The following is a 19153-nucleotide window of genomic DNA, read 5'->3' as shown; positions in this document are numbered from 1 at the left end:
AGAAAAAGCCTCTTAAAATAATACATGTGAGGATATACATGAAATATATGGAAGAAGAGACGATTCACTAATTCTTCTGGGCACATCACATTATATAAAGCTACATTTATGAGATCTGGGTAAGATAATTTTTAAGCTAAAATTCTATAATTATGCTGTATGAGACAGTGTCATTGTAAGCAAAGATGTTTTCCTATCACATATAATTCAAAATTGTTATAGTTCATCACTAATTCTGGAAAAGAATGAGTACTTATTTACAGTTAAGATGACATAGCTATGGGAAAGTAATGTAAACATAATTCCGAAATCACAGTTTATCAACATCAAAATGACAATTCTTGATGATTTTTTTTTAAACTCAGGGTATTAACAATATTTTGAATTTTGTGCCAAAATGAGACTTTATTAATAATGTTATCCCAGTACTTCAAATCTTAAATTTTCATGTGATAGAATGATAATTCAGAGGAGTATGAACTAGATTGAAATCAAAGGTAATAAAAATGGCACATGGTGCCCATTTCAAGGGATGGCCAAACATTTATGTTTTTGTCTTCTGTGTGACCGGGTTAATACCCATCCAATATTTAGACTCTAGAACCCAAACAAAACAAACCTTAACATTTGCCTAACCTAAACTTATTCCCCACATATTTTCTTTAAATATCTGTGCTCAACCACACAGTAATAAGGGACTCTCCAGTGCTAATAGTCCAGTCCATTGATTTCTTCATCTTTCTCTATTAAATATGATCCTTCTCCTGTGTTCTCCATTTGAGTAAAAGGAACTTTCATCCACCCAGAAACTCCAGTTCCTTCCAGCCATTTCCTTTGCTCAATCCCCTCACCCGACCAGTCACCCAGGTTCTACCTCTCAAAGCCTCCTCTCCATCTCTTCTCCTGTCTTTCCGTCCCAGCCACCATCCTGCCCATTCTGGTCTCCATGCTCCCTTCTCATGACCCCTTTTCATCTGCAGTTTAAAGACTATCTATCAACCCAGCTAACAACTCACTTTTCCACATAGGAGCTAAGAGGAGCTTTTAAAATGCAAACTGGATCATGTTATACCCCTGCTTAAAATCTGTTCATATGTACTTGTAATAAAGTCCAAAATCTTTAACATGGCTTCATGTCCCTACCATCTAAGGCTCTGAGGATTCCCTTAGAGTCATTGCCCACCATGGTGTCCTCTCCTGAATGTCCACCATACTGGGGCTTCTTTAGTTCCTGAAGTTGCCAAACACTGTTCTACCTGAAGACCTTCAAACTCTGCTCCCTGTCCCCGAAATGACCTTGCTTGGTTAAAGCATGCCTGTCCTTCAGGTTTCAGCTGAAATAAAGCTCAGAAAACTTACTTTTCCTTCATAGTTACCACAATTGAATTATATGTACATGTGTGTCCATATACATGTGTGTATAGTTAAAGTAGTTAAATTTTGTTTATACACATGTGCACACACATAAATGTATAATTTGTGTACTGTGACTCCCTGTGACAACAGTGTATCTGCTTCATCTCACTGTTGTATTACCCAGCATAGAACATGCTTCCTGGCTCACCTTGAGTTCTTAATACATTGTATCAAATCACATCTGATTATTATAAATGCTTTTCTATCTAATTATTAAACATAATTAATTTGCAGAAAACTTGTAATGGAACCATTTGACCCAGTTATCCCATTCCTCTGTTCATACCCAAAGGAGTTAAAATCAGCACACTACAATGACACAGCAACTTCAATGTGACTAGCAGCTCAATTCACAATATCCAAGTTATGGAACCACCTAGGTACCCTACAACAGATGAATGGATAAAGAAAATGTGGTATATCACAATGGAATATCACTCAGTCATAAATAAGAATGGCACTGGCCAGCAAATGGATGGAAGTGGAGAATATCATGCTAAGTTAAATAAGCCAGTCCCCCAAAACCAAAGACAGAATGTTCTCTCTGATATGTGGATGCTAACCCACAACAACGGAGGGGAAGATTAGAAGTTCATTGAACTAGACAAAGGGGAATGAAGCTAAGGGAGGGGGGTTAGGAAAAGAAAAGGCAGTAGAAAGAATGGGACAAATCTTTTCTATTCTTCTGTATGTATACATGACCAGTGAAACTCCACATCATATATAATCACAATAATGGGATCCTGATTGGAACAAGTTATACTTATTCTATGTATATATAATATGTCAAAATATACTTTATGTCATATAGATTTAGAAAGAACAAATAAAAAAGAAAATATAAATTTATAAATTGTGCATTAGTTGAAATTTGTTTTACCGACCAAATGCCATGTTAAGGAGTACCTGTTCGTGCACAATGGAGTTGTGGTACATTAAGAAATTCTGTCCTGGGAAACCGAAGAGTAAACATATGAATGAAGTACTCATCACTTATTTAGGTTAACTTTAACATTAACAGTACATGCATAATTAAACTCACAGTCATGAGTTAAATAAATAAATGATTAGCTTGGGGACAGGATGGTCGCCATGGGCGATATCATCTCCTTCACTGTTTGTTTGGTAGAAGACATTATCTAGTTGCTACAGTTTAGCTACATATGTTCCTTAGGTGATGATGTGTGGAATAAATAATAATAGTGTTTAAATAATGATAATAACACAAGTATACATAATATTATTTGAATGCTTAACATGAGTCAGATTTAAATCTTGCCAGATCTCTATTGCAAAGTTGCCATTATTACCCTATTACAAGCATCAGTCTTGTGGGTCCTGATGGCCCACAAGAGTTGAACCCTCAAGTGCAGGCTTTGCATTTCAGCTGCACAAACAGCCCCATGTGGCCGTTTGCCTTCCTGGTGGCTAATGCCCAGGCTCACCACATGGGAGTAAGGTGGACTCAGCAGCAACCCTCACCGCTCCCTGTGCTCACCCTGGGCTGACAGGGTGGGTGCCTTCCTTGATATTTGCTGATGGAGGGATCTTCGTCATTATCCTTTCCTTGTTCCTCTCCCTCTCTAGTACCCGATCTCCCCCCAACCCCTGCAGCTGAGGGTTAAGGCAGGGAACTAACTCTCTGTACTGTGCTAGGTGTTGTCTGTGACCTGCTGCAGGATCACAGTGCACACTGGACATTGAGGGTGCATCATATCCAGCCACTGCATCCAAGGCTCCAGAGCATCCTTCACCATTCACAGCTTGGAAACCGCTCCACGGTCCTGATACAAAATCTACCATTTCTGATTTAAACAAGGCTTCAGATACTGTAGTCACACTTTCCTGATTATTTTTTTCATTGTATGAATACAAATGTTTTTTACACTGGTTTCAGCTGTAGCAACTCTGTTAAAATATCTGGCTGTGAAAATCGAAGACAGTTTAAGGACTGTTGTAGGCAAGCGCTCAGCCCTTCAATCATGTGTTCAATACCTCTAAAAGCGACAGCAAATCAAGGATGAAATGAAACAGTAAACAGAGCAAAGGCAGGTTTCACGTACGGTGGCAGCTCTGTCATTTCAAGCTTCAGACAGAACGCTGGATTAAAATGCCGAACGTGATGGATGACGCTCACACGTCCCAGAAGAATTGTTCGGGCTGCTGACATAGAGCATGCTTTTTGCACTATGTATTCTAAATCAAAAGAAAAAAAAGTTAAGTGTAGGGCAAAGTTGATCTTATCCCCTGGGGACTTCCATGCTCCAGGATATGCTTCTAAGAGCTGAGAGTCGGCACTCGATTCCCCCGTTTGTCCATCACTGGGGAGAGGAACCCGTTTGAAAAGAGGGCCCCACTGCCAACTCCTCCCCCGTCAGCCCCAAACTCTCAGAGACTCATTCTGCCTCTCCCTACTTCCTGGAGGCCTCATTCACCGGAGCCTCGAAGCTCTTTTCTTCCTGACCTTCGATTCATCACTTTTCCTGAAGGTCTCCATGTGTTAGGAGTTACTTCCCCACGGCAGTAGTATTTCCTGTTTCTGTTTCTGGCTCTGGTTTCCACTCAGATTCCCCCGCAGCCGTGTCTGCTGTGCAAGGCCTCTCCTGCAGAGGTCCAAGTCAGCCACGACCCTCTCTGCTTCCAGGGCTCTCCGTGGGACCCCGCCCCCTCGCTGAGACGTGGTTCTGAGATCATCTATCTTCACAAGCTGCACGTTTGAAGTGCTGTTCTGGCATTCCTTGTTAAGTGGTTTCAGGGGATTAGTGTCACTCACCTCTTATGCTCTTGCTGTGCCTCTAATTTAAAGAGCCATGAGGTAGAGCCACCTGTCTGTTCTTCATTTTATTTACTAGTATATTCAGGCAGGGCTAATACTCCTACTGTACTGGGACATTACCCAGTGGGGTCTCCATATTCTTGGGGGCTGACATCCCAGCATCACCTAAGCTCAGTTACAGGGATGTGCCTGTGAGGAATGCTTGTCAAAAGACGGCACCTCATTGAGTGACCAGATTTTCCTGTGGCTTCTGGGGACAGTAACTTTGGAGCATTGTGGATGCCATATGGTGATGTATGAATTTCCTGGCACACTCTACTGCTGCCTGAAATAGTTCCTTGCATGTGGCCAGCCGGGTCAGTTGCCACAGAGACCAAATTACAGGAGGGATTTTCCCAGACTATTTAAAAGATGGGAATTAATATTGTTGGATGAGATAAGTCATCTCCATTTATTGTTTTTTAGGAACAAGGTTAGGACCAGCAAACAACAGCCTGAACACCAAATCCAGTTCACTCCCTGTTTATATAAGTAAAGTTTTATTGGGATCTAGCCATGCTCACTCAGTTACACATTGTGTGTGGTTGCATTCACATTACAATAGAGTTGAGTGGATGTAATACGGAACTGAGTGGCCTGTGATACCTGAAGTATTTATCATCTGGCTCTTTTCAGGGAAAATTTGCCAATTCCTAGACTATCTCATTGATTCTGAGGTGTGTTCCTTTATGACCACAGGTGTCATAGTCCATTTTCTGTTACTATAACAAAATACCTGAGTCTGAGTAGTTTATAAAAGAAAGAGTTTTATTTTGGTTCACAGTTCTGGAAGTCCAAGAGCATGGAGCCGCCATCTGATTGGCTTCTGGTAGGCCACATGCTACTTTCTATGTAAGAAAAAATAAGACTAAATAGGTAAGTAGGGAAGAGAGAAGGGGGATAGAGTCAAAAGAGCTGGTCTCTCTTTATAAACAATTTGCTCCACAAGAGCCAACCCCATTTCTCAAGAAAAACATTAATCCATTCATGGATACCCTGATCCCATGATCCAATCACCTCCCCAAACCCCACCTCCCAATACTATTACACTGGGAATCAAATTTTAACAGGAGTTTTGATGGGAACACACCACACTTAAACTACAGTAATAAGGAATCCCTCACTATTTGAATGAGGTCAGAGGATGTGATCTTTGCTTCAGTTCTAATGGTAGTGTGGTTGTGAGTAAGATTGATTGGTCTCAAAGAGACAAATAATCCCATATCCATAGCCTTGGCTTGAGGAAAAAGGCCAAACGACTTATGATTCCTTTTCCATTATCTAAAGTTTATAATCACAATGCTCCAGGTCTGGTGCTCTAAACTCTACATGGAATTTAGTTTTTTTTTTTTTCCCTAATATATATTTAGTCCTGCTTGCCCTATCATCTCTAAGATTCTTCTTCTTACCTTCATGATTTACTTTGAATTGCATTTTTTCTCATTTCATTTCTCCTTCTACTAATTGGGGAGTTATGCAGAATGTTTTCATAGTATATATCTGTCAAAGTCTAAAGTTAATGCATGTCTTTACCATCCTCCTCCATAGTTATTTTTTTAAAAAATACTTTAACTCTGATTACAGTTGTCCCCCATTATACACAGGAATGTATCCAAGACCCTTTCTGGGTGCCTGAGACCTCAGATAGTAACAAACCCTATATATACTATTTTTTCCTATACATACATGTATATTATAATGTTTAATTTCTATGTTAGACATAGTAAAAGACTACAACTACTAATCAAATAGAATAATTATAACAATATGTGGTGATAAAAGTGATATGGATGTTGTCTCTCAACCGTCATGGGGAGGTAGCATATACAGTATGGATACACTAGACAAAGGGATAAATCACTTTACAGGCAGTATGGAGCAGAACAGCATGAGATTTCATCAGTACTACTCAGAATGTCAATTAAAATCTTATGAACCATTTATTTCTGCAATTTTCCATTAATATTTTTGGGCTACAGCCTGTCATAGGTTACTGACACACTAAGGAAAGTAAAAATGTACATATAATGGGGAACTATTATACCCCTTTTCCTACTTACTAACATTTTGGTCATATTTTGTATTTTAGTGTTCCTTCTCATTTTTTAAAAAAAGACACAAACATTTTCATGATTTCTTTGTGACTGCCTGTTTGTGGAAATAAAGCTCATTTTTGCTTTATCATTCTCTCAGTTTAGATTTCACATCTGGAAATTATTCTTCTTTAACCACCATGCATCTTTTTAAATTTGCTTTGGTTAGAGTGCATTAGTGATGATTGCCACTCTTTTACTTACTAAAAATATCCTTGTTTTGTGTTTTAAACGGTGTGTGTGTGTGTGTGTGTGTGTGTGTGTGTGTGTGTGTGTGTTGGGGGTGAGGGATACTGGCTACCATACCTAGGCCCTTGACATGCTAGGCAAACACTCCACCACTGAGCTACTGCTTCAGCCCTGAAGATATATATTTTGGGCAGGTTTATAATTCTAGACTGACCATATCTGTCATTTAGCACATGTAAGTTGTCTTTCATTGCTGTTTTTAAAACGTCAGAGGTTATTCTAATTGCTAATTATTTTTAGACAATGTATGTATCTTCATCTGTGACTGAATTCATCATTTTTTTTTTCATCTTTGTTGCTCTTCACTTTCATTGTGGAGTTTCTTAGTGTTTTATTTTTATTTACCAGGCTTAGTTGGGCTTCACTAGCTTATTGAATCTCTGGATTAATGTTTTTGTCAATTCTGGAAAATAGGCAGCATTTATGTGATCATCCTTAGTTCTATCCATTCTTCTACAACTCCATTCAGGGTTTATTAGCTTTTTTTCCTTCTATGTTAGACCTTAACCTTATTTTTTATAGTTTCTTTCAGTGTAGGCTGAATTCTGAAAATTTTCTTCAGGCCTATTAATTTCACTTCAGCTAAGCCTAGAACAATCAAACAATATCCATTGAAGCTTTTATGTCAATTGCTTTCTTTTTAATTTTTGGAATTTCTTCTTGTTTCTTATTCTAATCTGTTAGAACTTTCTTTTAAAACTTTTCTTCATTACTATATTCAAACCCTTTTCTTTAAATTTCATTTAACATATTAAAAAATTTAAGTCTGCTATGGTTTTGATGTGATTTGTCCACAAAAGGCCTATGTGTTGGAGGCTTGGTTTCCAAAATGGGAGCAGTAAGAGATGGTAGGGCCTAGTGGAAGGTCAGTAAGTCATTAGGAACATGGCCCTCAGAAGGAATTAGTGCTGGTCTTATGGAATTAGTTCCTGTGACAGTGGGTTGTTATACAAAGAAGACTACCACACCCTCCCAAATCCATCTTCACATCTCACCATCTGATTACTCTCTCAAATGCTCTCACCATTGTGATGCCACCCTTCATAAAATGCTCACCAGAGCCAAACAGATGCCAGCTCCATGCTGGTTCTTGGCTTTCCAGAAATGTGAGCTACATAAATATTTTTTTTCTTGATGCATCACCCAACCTCAGGTAATTTGTATAGTAACAGAAAACAGACTAATATAATGTCCAATGTTCGATTGTTCCAATATTGAACATCTTATTCCACTTCTAATTTTTGTCCTATTGCCTTTTGGTCATAGGTCTTGTTTATTTGTAAATGTTGTGGATTTTAAACTGTGGAACTTTGGCTCAAGGAATCTTTTGAAGCCTAGGTTGAAGGAGAAAGGGAGTGGAAGTTCTCCAGGAAGAGTTTGCTTTTGCTTCTGCTGTTTCTTGAGTGCCTCACTTACATGGCACTACTTCAAGTTAATTTATAGGATCAAAATTTTGGACAACTCTTATGATGAAAAATTGGGCTGCATACATGCTTGAGATGTTGTATATTATTACAAGTTTGAGGTGATTCTTTTTCCTTTCTCAGACCCAATCTTCAAAATGGAATGCTTCTCTAGATATCTTTGAGGAAGGAATGGGGTTTATTTCCAGTTCTCCCTTGCTCTGAGGTTAGCCATTTGGATGGATGTGGGCTTCTCCTGCAAGGCAGAGGATGGAGGTCTCACTTTGAGCAGACTGCAGACTTTGACACCTTCTCCTCATATTTTAAAAAGATACAGAAACAACGCTCATGTTCATCTTGGTTCAGCAAATGTTTTGTTTTGGAAAATGCATGTTTCAGAGACCCCTTCTCTCTTTGAATTCCTGTTTATTGATGCATCTACACACAGTTTTTTTATTAAAAATATGAGACCCCAGAACCTTTAGTTGTTTTGGGTGGTATTTTTGCTCAGGTTTTGCCATGGTGCCAGAAACAAAAGCCTGAGACTTTCTGGAAACCTCATCTTATGTATCTAGTTTTTAAGTACTTCATGTATGAACATTATGAAAACAGTTTGATGTGCATTTTTTTGTAACATTTCATAAGTTTATATTTAACAAAATGGCTACTGTGTTTGTCCTGATCATAATACAATTACATGCTGATTATAGACACTAAATACAACAGAAAAATATCAAGAATAAGGTTAATATCACCCTTAATCCCACCATCCAGATACAGCCTCTACTCATACTTTGTTATATCAACTTTGGCCCAATTTCTGACATGCTATTTTTAAGTAGTAGAAAAAAACATTGTTCTGGTTACATCTATTCAATTAGAAGACGGTAATTCTTTTGAGATGCAAGTCACAGGAGAGCATCATTTCTCTCCCTTCCTATTCTGAGGTCATTGCAGATCAGTTAACCACTTGTAAGACACACTACATTCCTCAGTGTAATCTATCCTGGTGGATCTAATCAAAAGAACCCACTCAGAAAACCACAAAGGAATCGTAATTGAAGGAACATTGCCACCCGGGAAGGGGTGGTAGCGTGTCCAGCTATAAAGGATAAAGGCTATGCAAAAATGACATTTTCATCTTTCAAATGTCACTGCAGGCTGTGTTTGGGCTAACTCTAACAGAAGGATGGAGTTAGTGAAAGATCATTTGTGTTTTACAAATACAAAATGTCTCCATGAGCTTCAGTGTGCTCAGATTTGTGGGCCTATCTCTGAGATGTTGGTAGGACAGACCAGCAAAGGCCTGGACTCTTAACACTTAGAGATGGACTGCTGTATATAGGGGCTTTTTATCCAAGTTACTAAAATCGTTGAAAAATGATGAACACTGCCAATTAACCTGAAATCATTTGGCGATTCCATGCTTACCCCTGTAAAACCTCCCAGAGTGAATATAGACCCAGTCTCCAGAAGGGTGGAAGTTTACCAGGAATTAGATGCTATGAGAAAGAACTGCAATGAAAGAATCCAAGGCCACAGATCTCAGTGCTGCCAGGGAAACTTGAACACTGCCCATTAAGACCTCAAGGAGCAAAAAAGATGAAGTGTCATATGTTAACCCCTTCAATGACAAGTCCAAGGTGGGAGTACACTGCTCTTTGACTCTAAAGGGCCAAGTGAAGGAGAACAGTCATTATGTTTTATTTGTTTGGGAATGAATAGAATCTCCTCTATGACAAAAAGGGCAGGCTCTGGTGTCACAGAGGTCTAAACCAAGTGCAAGGCCAGCAGCTTCCTAGCTGTGTGACTTCACAAAGTGTACTTCCTGTTTCATATATAACATGGTAATTATAAAGCTTATGATTGCAGGAAGAATTGAAAATGATGTCTCTAATGCAACCAGCACAAGGCAAAAGCCAGAGGAGGCTTAGGCAGGAAAATCCCAAGTGCAAAACCAGCCTCAGTCACTTAGCAAGGCCCTAAGCAACTCAGTGAGACTCTGTCTCTAGATAAAATTCAGGAAAGGACTTAAGATGCAGCTCAGTGGTTAAGCATCTTTGGGTTCAACCCTTGGTATCCCTTACCCCCCAAAAAGTAGTTATCCTACTTGACTTTCAGGCCCTGAATTCTGGGACCAGCCTTGATCATCAGTGCCTCTGAAATACCTAGCATACAGTAGTTGTTCAATAGAGACTCCTCCAATAAAAAGAAAAGATTTAGGCACTGAATGAAAGTGTATTTGGGAAGATGGAGGCAAAAGTGTATTGCCGTTCCCAAGTTGCTCTCCATGGGGCCATCCCTGCTGATGACCTTTGATGAGACATCCCAACTACTCTCAGGATGGAAGGTGTCCATTCTCTGTCTGCTCCAGCCTCAGGTATCTGGAACTGCAGATCGTCCCTTCCTTCCATGCTTATTGCCAGGGTGAGGGAAATTTCTCCATCATCCCTTAGAGGCTTGCTGGAATTAACTGACAGTAGACAGATTAACAAAAGAAATAGGCATCATGGGAAAATGATCACTCAATAACCCAATGACACTCAGGAGCCAATATACCCTTTTTTCACAGGGAAGAAGAAAATGAGGAAGTGTTGGCAATTTTGAATAAGGATAAATGATTTGGGCACCAGTAAATATTTTAAAGTAGCCTAGAAAACTGACAGTAGCTTGGGACAAATTCCTCTGGGCTCTCGAAGAATTAAGGGAACATGAGGGTTGAAAATTCGCCTGGAGTATTGTCATGCATATAAGCTTCCCAGGTAATTTTTCTGAGCTGCTCTTAGAAGAAAAAAGGAAAAGTTCCATCTAAGTGTGGCAAGGATTTTTTTAGTCTCCTATCTTAGGTTATTCATCTTTTTTGGTTATTTGGTGAGATTTTTAGGGAGAGATTTTAAAGCAATTGCATTTCTTTTCAAAGATATTTCTTCAGTCAGATAAGAGAATTCCAGAGAGAGTCCTTCCCTACTCCTGCAAAAGAGAAAGGAGAGATTAGAAAGTTCTTGATTCTGCGACAGCCTCTAAGGATTTCCTGATTTCCTTTAGTACAAAATTGCTCATGAAGCGAAAACACCATACGTTGGGGTATCATTTTTGGAGACCTAAGATCTGAGTACTGATTGACCACCAGATTGACCAGATATCCACCAACATCAGCTCTATTAAACCTGGATCTCCCCAGGCCTCTTTTCCCCATTTTCCTCTTGTATTAGTCAGCATCATGTTCCTATAATGAAATGCCTGAATTAATTAGCTTATAAAGAGGAAAGGTTTATTTTAACTCAGCTCTAGGGGTTCTAGTCCATGATCAAATGGCCATATTCTGAGGGGTCCTGGCAGGGGTAGTACATCATGACAGGAGCATGTGGTGGAACAAACTGATTACTGCAGGAGCCAGAAAGCAGAGACAGACTGAGAGGCCAGGCTCCCATAATCCTCTTAAAGGGCATACCTCCAATGGTTCTAAGGACCTCCCATTACACCCTCCTGAGGTAGGACAGATGAGACTGACTCTACCACCTCTGAAGGACATTCCACCATCTCCCAGTAGTGCCACCCGGTGGACCAAGAGTTTAACACATGGACCTGTGGGTGACACCCGTCCGAATCATGGCACCTCTCAACCTATCCACTCCCCACTCATGTGGCCTGGACCACACCAATTCCTGTGTGTCACACGTGGGAAGTAGGAGTCAGAAGGAAGCTGAAAGAGAAGGAGCACATTTTCAGGGAAGGGAGAAGAGGACCTTGAAAATTGAGTCCCACCGTGAGAAACTATCAAATCATTTCACCATGAGGCCGATTTAATAAATTATAGCAGTGAGTCAGTAGGGCGATGTCAGATAAATGAAATATTTAACGTGCTGTAATAATCCCTCCAGTAATGTTAGAATGTTCACATTTATTAATCTAAAGCACTCCCTGGTGAGACAGTGGAGTGGCTGAACATGCTGGAAGCTTGGTCTCTAAATCATGGCATCCCCTGGAGTCAGGGAGGACAGTCCTTCCATCCCCGGCCTCCCAGGGCTGTGGGCTTACCACTCACCTGGGCGTGTTCTACTCTAATTAACAAAGAACAGGTTTAAGGACACCTAGACAAATTCTTTCTTTTTCTCTTTCTCAGTATCCTCAGGTCCAAGAGGCTGGTAAAAGTACCTCTGCTTATCTCCTACCTTGTAACTCAGTATCTGCTGTGCATGGAGGAGATGTACAATAGACATTTCCCAGCTGGTAGTTGATCTGCTTGTTCACAAAACTGGGATCTACTGAGGCTTTGTCAACTTTCAGGTTTCTATTTAATGGCATAAAAGAAAAAAAGAAAACCTTTATTCAGAATTCCCAGGTTTACACGAAATAGAGTTGTCATTTCAAGACCAAACTGCTTAAATTATCAACTCACGGCACGGTTGTTAATTTATGTATTAAGTAGTTGGTAGCCATTTCTGGCTTATTTTCATTCTATAATTAAACAGTACCACCTCTAAGGGAGATAAAGACAATTGTCACTGCGTCCCATTGGTCTCCTTCTCTGGCTGCTAAGTCCTTCCACAATGCAGTTGCAAATTCACTCAAGGGCCAGATGGGCCACATGTGACATGCAGCGGTGTTGCTCCTGTCACTTGCCAGTCGCCTGCCAATCACCCTGGGATTCTTCTATCCTCTCCTCCCTACCTCCTTCTCTGAACAAACCACCTGTGTTTCCCAGTTACAAAGAAAATCTGAAAGCCAAATGGGAGACCACAGACTTCACTCTTGGCACAAACAATTCATTGCTCAATGCTTTCAAACTTGGCCTGAATTTCCAGGTTATCAGTCAATGCACTTAGGTTATGAAAATTATCTAATTAGCCAGTCCCAAATAGTATATACTTCCCCGTGTGCTAGTTCCAGAGCTTCATCTTTGGTATTTCTGGTTGATAAAAGTAGAGGAGGCCAATTATACAGCTTGGGACAGTGGCCAAATATCTATCAAAGGCTGGAAAATAACCAGCTCTGTCATTGGCAAGGAAAACAGGGTTTGTTCCAGCCTCCAGAGGTCAAAGGCTACTGATTTTACTGGCTGCGTCACCGAAATGCTTTTATTTATATAGGAGCTGGCAGGAACTATATTCCCTTCTTTAGCAGACGTGTCTAAAGCAGCTGTTTTAAAATGCTCTTCTGGAATGGCAGATGAAGGCAAACCATCAACTCTCCTAGTGGCTTCCAGGAACCTAACGACTCACTGGAATTGAAACAGCTAGAATATGTGAACATGTGCATGTAGGTGCTCCCTGGACACGTGTTTTTCTGTCTCTGTGTTTGTTGTTTTATTTCAAGATCCCCAGACAAAATAGGTGTCTTGGTAAAATGTATTGTAGGAGAATTCTGATATCTTACACATAGACTTGCAGAGAATCTTTACTTCTGGTGTCCATTTTCTCTCCCTGGTTCAACTACCTGTACCACTGATGCCCTTCTGGGAGTGAAGGCAGGGGAGCTGGTCATACAGAGTGACCGGCCTCCCTGTCCACTGAGCTCCTATTTCTCGCAGTCTCCTCTTTGCTTCAGTATTGGCCTCCTGCTGTGGCCTTGCTCCTACCCTGGGTTTGCCAGGGACTTTATTCTATATTCTCCATCCTTGGAACATTTTAGCCTTTTTTTTTTAAATCTCATCCAGCATTTGATCTCTTCTCCATCACATCTCCAAAATAAATGCAAAACTATTGAGGAAAAAAAGTCTGATGGGGAATTGAGAAGTTTGAGATACAGTTGGCTCTATGTATCTGCCAATTCCAGATTTGCAAATCACCAGAACTAAGATTGGAAATATTCAGGAAAAAAATGGTGTCTGTATGAAGCACCCACAGGCTTTCCCCCATGACTTTATTCCCTAAACAACACAGTGTAACGACTGCTTACATTGCATTAGGTGTTGTAATCATCCAGAGATGATTTTAAAGTGTACGTGAGGGTGTGTATTAGTTGTATGCAAATACTGCACTAGTTCATATAAAGGCTTGAACATTTGCAGGTTTGCTATTTGCAAGGAGTCCTGGGACCAATCCCCATGGATACCAAAGGATGACTGTGCTACTCTATAGTGAGCCACTAGTGGCTCGCAGCTGAAAGAAAAGGTCAGCATATTTTTATATTTTCATCTCTCTGGGTCCAAGGGGATGGAGGCCTTGATTTTTTTCATTTGAAAACATTTATTGCATATAAAAAACAATATGTAGTTGTTCTTATCTCTTGTCAACTTGCTTAAAACTAATGGTGAAGAACGAAAGTTACTAAATATACCATAAGATATATTTGTTTTAAATTTCACCTGCAAATACACTGAAAATTTCAAATTTATCATAGAATTATATTGGATACAAAAATAGTGAGGTAGAATGAGAAAATGGGTCTAAAACCAGAAATTTTATTAATAAAGTCTGGGATAGGGAAGATACCAGATATTAAATTAAGACAATGCTAAATAATCCCTCGTGTGTGGAGTACACAGTGGCTATCATATGTGGTTTCACCCTGTTGTTAGATAAAATGCATGAAGAAATACATTTACAGCTTAAAAGTAAGCTCTCATGAGATTCACAACAGGACATGATGTCCAAATCTTCGTACAGTACACATAAGCAAGCAAAATCCAGTGCGTTAACAAAAAAACTTAGACTCGGCAAAGAACTTGGAAAAGCACTAAAAATTAAGAACAAGGGGAAATATGTCAAACTTTACATAGACAATATGACTCTAATTTTAATACATGTGTGCACAGGTATGTATACAGACACTAGAAAAAAGACTGGAAGGAAATGTGCTAAGATCTGTTGGTTTCTATAAGGGCATGTGGTGCTTATATGTATATGTATATATATATATAAATATATATCCTTTTTAGATATACATGAAAGTAGAGTGTATTTTGAACATATTATACATACATGTAGTATAACTTCTTCTAATTAGGATCCCATTCTTGTGCTTGTACTAGATTGTCGGGGGCTGTGAATGAATTATGGATCTGTTTGAGCCATCTCAAGGCGGGGGGTTGCTTTTCTGAGAACTCTCCATGAAATTCCACTGATTCCAGACTGCTCAGATTATGCTGACACCCTGCCCATTGACTCAGACAGCCCTAGGTTCAAACACAGCAACCCAGAAGTAGAGGAGGTGGACTTAACCTGCTAAGCCCCAACCAAGTTGTCTTTGCCATCTTCTTCCTGTTTCCCTCAGGAAGTCCTGCACTCTGAATCCCACTGGTTCCTGTTCATTTAAATAAAGCGCCTGGGCTCCATTTTGTTATTAGATCCAGTTTTCATCAGAGCTGGATCATCCCACTGTGCCCTAGCTTTTCACTTATTTCCATGACTTGTCTTTATTTTGTAAATTTCTCATACCTTTAATATTTCTAATCTGACTCACACCACAGTTCAGGGAAACTGAGTAAATGTCACATGGGTTGTGATACATGATGTGAAGTTTCACCGGTGGTGTATCCAAATATGAACGTAGGAAAGTTATGTCTGATTAATTCCTCTGTCTTTCCTATTCCCATCCCCCCATCCCTTCCCTTCATTCCTGTTTGTCTAATTCAGTGAATTTCTATTATCCTCACCCTCACTTGTGTGTTAGTATCCCCATATCAGAGAGAACATTCAACCTTTGTTCTTTTTGGGTTTGGCTTATTTTCCTTAGTATAATAGTCCCCAGATCCATCCATTTACCAGCAAAAGTCATAAAGTCATTCTTTTTATAGCTAAGTAATAGTCCCTTGTGTATATACACCACATTTTCTTTATACATTTATCTGTTGAAGGGCACCTAGGTTGGTTCCATAGCTTAGCTATTGTGAATTGAGCTGCTATAAACATTGATGTAACCACATCACTATAGTATGTTGATTTTAAGTCCTTCAGGTATATGCCAAGAAGTGGGATAACTGAATTAATTGGTGGTTCCATTCCAAGTTTTTAGAGGAATCTCCATACTGCTTTCCAGAGTGACTGTACCAATTTGCAGTCCCACCAGCAACATGTGTACCTTTTCCCCACATCCTCATCAACACTCAGTGTTGCTTGTATTCTTGATAATTGCCATTCTTACTGGAGTGAGATATAATCCCAGTGTAGTTTTAATTTGCATTTCCCTAATTGCTACAGATATTGAACATCTTTTTCAAATATTTGTTGATCATTCATGTTTTTCTTCTGTGAAGTACTTGTTCAGTTCCTTTACCCACTCATTGATTGGGATATTTGATTTTTTGATGTTAAGTTTTTTCTTTGTATATCCTGGAGATTAATACTCTATCTGAGGTGCAGGTGGCAAAGATTTATTCTCACTCTGTAGGCTCTCTCTTCATGTTGTTGATTGTTTCCTTTGCTGTGAAGAAGCTTTTTAGTTGATACCATCCCATTTATTGATTCTTGATTCTACTTCTTGTTCTTTAGGATTCTTGTTGAGGAAGTCGGTTCCTACACCAACACGGTTGAGTGTTGGGCCTACATTTTCTTCCAGTAGACGAAGGGTCTCTGGTCTAATGCCTAGGTTTCTGATCCACTTTGAGGTGAGTTTTTTGCAGAGTGAGAGATAGGAGTTCGATTTCACTTTGCTGCATATGGATTTCCAGTTTTCCCAGCACACTTGTTGAATAGGTTGTCTTTTCTCCAATGTATGTTTATGGTGCCTTTGTCTAGTATGAGATAACTGTATTTATGGGAGTTGTCTCTGTGTCTTGCATTCTGTACCATTGTTCTTCATGTCTGTTTTGGTGCCAATACCATGCCATTTTTGTTACTGTAGTTCTGTTGTATAATTTGAGGTCTGGTATTGTGATGCCTCCTTTATCACTTTTCTTGCTAAAGATTGCTTTGGCTATTTGGGGCTTCTTATTTTTCAATGTATTTCATGATTGCTTTTTCTATTTCTATGAAGAATGTCATTGGAATTTTAATAGTAATTGCATTAAATTTGTTTAGCACTTTTGATAGTGTGGAGGCCTTGATTTTTGAGAGAACCACTTCTCCTTGTAAGAATGGGACTAACCAGCTCTTCTTTCCTGTTCTGCCTAGGTGATTTTAAGAGGCAATGAGAATAGACAGTATCCTTGGTCTGCTCCAATAGGATTATCAGAAAGGACTTTCATCAGTATTAAGTTCCACGGCCCCTCAAACACCCTGTATTGACCAGAGTCACTAACAAATGCCACCAGGGACTTGCCCCCCAACTTTTTAGGTATGGAGATCCTTCAGGCCCAATTAGAGCTCATTGTCTCCCAAATGTCCCTTCACCAAAGATATTGAAGGAAGTAAAGGATTAGGATGGTGTTGGATGGTGTTTTTGCTTCCAGAAGATTTTTGGGACAGGAGAAAGAATATGGGTGATCCTAGTTCTATTTACTTGTCCATTTGATTGGACTTGTAAAGCCTAGCTTTTATGTCAAAAACCAAGCAGAGAGGGAAAAGTAGCCAAGCTACCCTTTCTACTCTGTGCAAAGCTATTAAGCACTTTACGTGGATTTCTTTACTTAATCATCATGAGCATCTCAATTTATTGACAAGGAATCAGAGACTGAAGATAATCATCTAACTTGTTAACCACAAGTAAATGTCAGAGCTAAAATTTTTTAACCAGGATTTCTTGCCCCTAAATTCTACGTTCTTCCCAGAAACTGCCTGAGGCCCAACACGTCAAGAATCCAAGTGTTGTGAGTGAGACCTTGGTCACTCAGTATTCTGGGCTTCCAGTCAGTCCTTGGAAGGGCTGGCAGGACCTTGCCCTGACAGTCAATTCTGAGGGGACATCTCATACCCAGCAGGCAGACATGAAGAGCTGGGAGGACAGACTCCAATAGGTACAGCATTGTGGGGAGTCTTGGGGAAGCCCAGGCCTCTTGCAAGGAGGCAGTGGACCCAGCAGTAGTGCAGGCCCAGCCAGACAGACCATACTATCTGACTTAACTATCATGGATGTTTGATCAGAGCAGTTGAACCTGCAGTAAAACCCTGCAATTTCCAAGTCACTGCTCATTGTCACAACTGTCTCTCTCAGCAGCTGAGAGGATTTTGTGGTCATCATTGAAATCCCACCTTCCACTCAAATCACCAATAGCATGACTACTTTCTGCTGCTTCATAAACCTTCCTTCTCACCTTGTAACCAAATATGTTACATAAGAGCAGCTCTACCTGGGGATAAAGGGAACCTCAGGTTTAATTGCTTTAGGTAGATACCGTTCCCACCTGGCTTTGGATGGCCCCAGCGAGCTAAAGGCTCCCAGGGAAGGCATTTTAATGGAGCCACTGGTGGGAGAACCCTGCTGGATTCTGGTGAGGTCAGAGACTTAGAGTAGCACAATTCTAAGTTTCATTGGATTTGCTTTACAGTATGGGTGCCCTGACTGTAGATAGGCCAAGATTAAATATTCTTAGTGTAAGTGAGCTTCACATTACTGTAGCAAATAGCTAAGATGATTCACTTGTAAACAAAAGGTATATTTTGGTTTATGGTTTCAGAAGTCTCAGTCTGTGATCGATTGCCTTTGGGTCTGTGGCAGCACATCAGGAAGGGACTATGTGACACACCAAAACTTCTCATTTAATGGCCTGGAAGCAAAAAGAAAGAGTGGAAGAGGTTGAAATCCCGTTAACTTCTTCAAGGACTCTCCCCAATGATCTTAGGATCTCTTAGCACTTAAAACTTTCCATGTTAAGTTCTTCTCGAGTTAGCCAGTGACTCAGTGATGTTTTATATCAGCAGTAGGAAATGTAAAGAGAAAATCTCATTTAAGAGGTCATCTACCAGCAGTTCTTGATTCAGTCCTCCAAAAATTCTCTGAAAATAACTATCATTTAATTTTTTTTAAAAAAGAATATATCCCAAATTCCCAAATCTAGGACTGATGGTCAATCTCTTTTTTGAGTTTGGAAAGAGATTTTACAACCTGTTGGGCCAACGCAACTCAGTGGAAAACATAGTAGCTGACCTGTCCTGGCTAGGACCTGGAGGAATGGGGCCATGCCAGTTCTATCCCTTGTAATAGATTTCTGTCACTATAATGAAATACCTGAGATACTTACAAAGAGAAATACTTATGTTGAGAAAAGGTTTATTTAGCTCACAATTCTGGAGGTTCTAGTCCAGGTTCTAGGCCAGAGTGTGCGATTAGAAAGAGATCCCCAAGATTAACAATGTTAG

This window comes from Sciurus vulgaris, assembly GCF_902686455.1.
Source record: "Sciurus vulgaris genome assembly, chromosome: 13".
Lineage (NCBI taxonomy): Eukaryota > Metazoa > Chordata > Mammalia > Rodentia > Sciuridae > Sciurus > Sciurus vulgaris.
This window is presented reverse-complemented; position numbering follows the sequence as displayed.